This window comes from Pipistrellus hanaki (assembly GCF_964339955.1).
Source record: "Pipistrellus hanaki genome assembly, chromosome: 7".
NCBI lineage: Eukaryota > Metazoa > Chordata > Mammalia > Chiroptera > Vespertilionidae > Pipistrellus > Pipistrellus hanaki.
This window is the reverse complement of record NC_140509.1, coordinates 37,446,867-37,449,612: the sequence shown is the minus strand read 5'-3', so window position 1 is coordinate 37,449,612 and position 2,746 is coordinate 37,446,867. Positions and strand designations below refer to the sequence as shown.

At 42.4% G+C, this 2,746-nt stretch overlaps 1 pseudogene across 1 annotated transcript; it reads right to left on the bottom strand.

Annotated features, from left to right (window-relative positions):
• Nucleotides 1-479: 479 nt before the first annotated feature.
• Nucleotides 480-862, bottom strand: LOC311625853 (nuclear envelope phosphatase-regulatory subunit 1-like; annotated as a pseudogene). The gene has a single exon. The product of its transcript is annotated as a nuclear envelope phosphatase-regulatory subunit 1-like (transcript).
• Nucleotides 863-2,746: the final 1,884 nt, after the last annotated feature.

Here is a 2,746-nt window from a genome sequence, read left to right as displayed (position 1 = left end):
TGATTAAAGAGAGGTGTGTGCGAACGACAGGTACCGCTGCAGGTAACAGGAGGTTTTAAAGAGCGGTGGAGAGGGCAGGCTGATGTTCCTGAAGAACCGGTGCAGGAGAACCAACTCCCCATGACGCTTTCCTCCGTGACATTGGCCTTGACCTGCTATTTACAGTAGTTTGCAGAAATACAGGATAAAAACTGGATGGGTCTCTAAGTTTAACTTAGCAAAATACACACACACTTCATCTGCAACAATCTCTGCAAGATGTGAAGTACCAAAGTGGTACTAATACTGATAGGCAAACAGCCCCCAGCGCTGATCATGCGAGTGGCCACGGCCAAGCTGACCGGGTGCACATTGCATGCGTCTTGGCGGCTGTCGCTCTGACCGTCCACCTCCAACTGCACAGGGAACCCCGCTGGCTTCTGCTGTGCCACTTCCTGAAGAAAGGCTGCCTTAGGTCCCGTTACCGGGACTGCAGATGGTCACCGGACATGAGGCCTCCGTTCCAGAATCCGTGTTCCTGTGCCATCACAAGACTTGTTGTACTCTGCTAACATAGGTCCACATCGCATGGCTATCATGGGAGTAGAAACTACGCTCTTGTGCATTCTAGCAAAGAACAAGCCTATCAGAGTGATGCAACCAGTGGTGGAAAATGGGTGATTCCATAAAGTCGTGAGGAAGGACACCTTTTGTGTCTCGGGATCTATAATAGTAACCAGTCCCAGGCACCAGTAGCTGTGCAGACAGATACCACTGCAAGAGGCATTGTCCGGCGTCCGGTGGCAGGTTGCAAACAATGAATATATGCAGTAAGTCTCCTCTCGAATGCCTTGAGATCCTCCGCCTGCACCAGCGAGTTCATGGAGTTCATGGCAGCCGGCCCACGGCTCCATTGCAGCTTCGCGGCCCCACCCAGCCCGCCCGCAACACCAACTCCCACCTCTCGTGCTGCAAGAATTTTTTAAAAAATATATTTTATTGATTTTTTACAGAGAGGGAGAGGGATAGAGAGTTAGAAACATCGATGAGAGGGAAACATTGATCAATTAGAAGTTTAGAAAATTACTTCCATGAAAAGTGTGAATAAAAAATGTTCTAAATTTTTAAAAACATTTTTAATGGTGCCTCTTAATTGTTGAAGTACAGGTTAGATCATGGTCACCAACTAATATTTTTGTGTTGGTATTACATTGAAATCTTCTTTATGTCATTGGGTGTAAGAACACATGGAGGAAGTTTAAAACTGCCTTCAAAACTAGAAATGATTGTACTGGGACCCAGGAGAGTTGTCATCTTTGCATAAAAGACACTTGGTACCAATTATTTAGGCACTAAATGGGTGTAGAATTTCAGATTAAATCACCACCATTTTTTATTCAATTAGCTTTTGATTCAGTGCCTATGTCTTTAATGACAAAGTTATTCCAGGAAAAGTTGAGCCTCAGAGAAAGTTTAGCCAGCTAAGTTTCCCCTGAAGAGAGGAAGTGACTCACACGTTTCTTGCATTGACAAATAAAACCACAGTGCGTATCTGTTCGCCGTGGATTTTAATTTGCAGCAACAATAAAATGCAAGTAATAGGCTTTAGGTTAAATGGTTGAATATGAAGTTCAAATCTGAATTAAGAGGGCTTGTCTTGAAAAAGGTGAGGTAAATGTCATAGGCACAAATCTGAGAAGCCTTATAGAAATGTCTCCCTCTTTACATCTCAATGGCTGGGTGTTATATCCAACCCTAGATATCTTTATTTGAATCTTGTAACTTCAATAACTCAGGTTATACTTTGCACTTACAACACCCAGGGGAAAGGGACAGTGAATACGACCAGGAGAAACTTTTAACTTGTCAGAACATGAATTTCCCAATTGAGGTTTCCCCTTTGAGAACACTTTGTTTCCCAAATACATGCTGCTTTTCTCCCTCGTCATTTACTCATCAATTTATTCTCTCATTTTTATATTTATTTATTTATTTTTTGTTCATTTCTTGAATATATGAACACCCATTGAGAACCTCTGGTGTTTCTTAATGGAGATACTATTGGCATTTTGAGGGGGATAATTCAGGACTATATAGTATACTGTAAAAATAGTTATTATCTTTTTTACAAATCCACAAAGCAGTTCTCATTCCCTGAGCAACCTAACCCACTCCTCATTTCCATTTTCAAACATTGCAGGAGAAGAACCCGGGGTAGGATCCACTGCCAGAAAGACATCAGGATAAATAAGACAAGGTTGTGGACCTCAAGAAGTTAGTAGCCTTATAGAGAAGATAGACAAGTAAGTACAGTACAGCAATGCATGCTCTGAAAGAAATAAACACAAAGTAATGACTCCTGGAGATATGCAGGAAGTCTTCTCAGAGGCAGAAATGCTTAAGCCAAGTCTTTAGGCACAAATAAGAATTAGCCAGCCGAAACTGGTTTGGATCAATGGATAGAGCATTGGCCTGCGAACTGAAAGTTCCCGGGTTCGATTCTGGTCAAGGGCATGTACCTTGGTTGCGGGCACATCACCAGTAGGGGATGTGCAAAGAGGCAGCTGATCAATGATTCTCTCTCATCGATGTTTCTAATTCTCTACCCCTCTCTCTTCCTCTCTGTAAAAAATCAATAAAATATATTTTTTTAAAAGAAAAGAATTAGCTAGATGAAGATTTTCAGGCATCAGAAGACGTCCAAGGGGCATGCCAGAGTTTAGAAAACTGCTTTAGAAGAGCTGCAAGGAAATGCATGCAGGCTGGT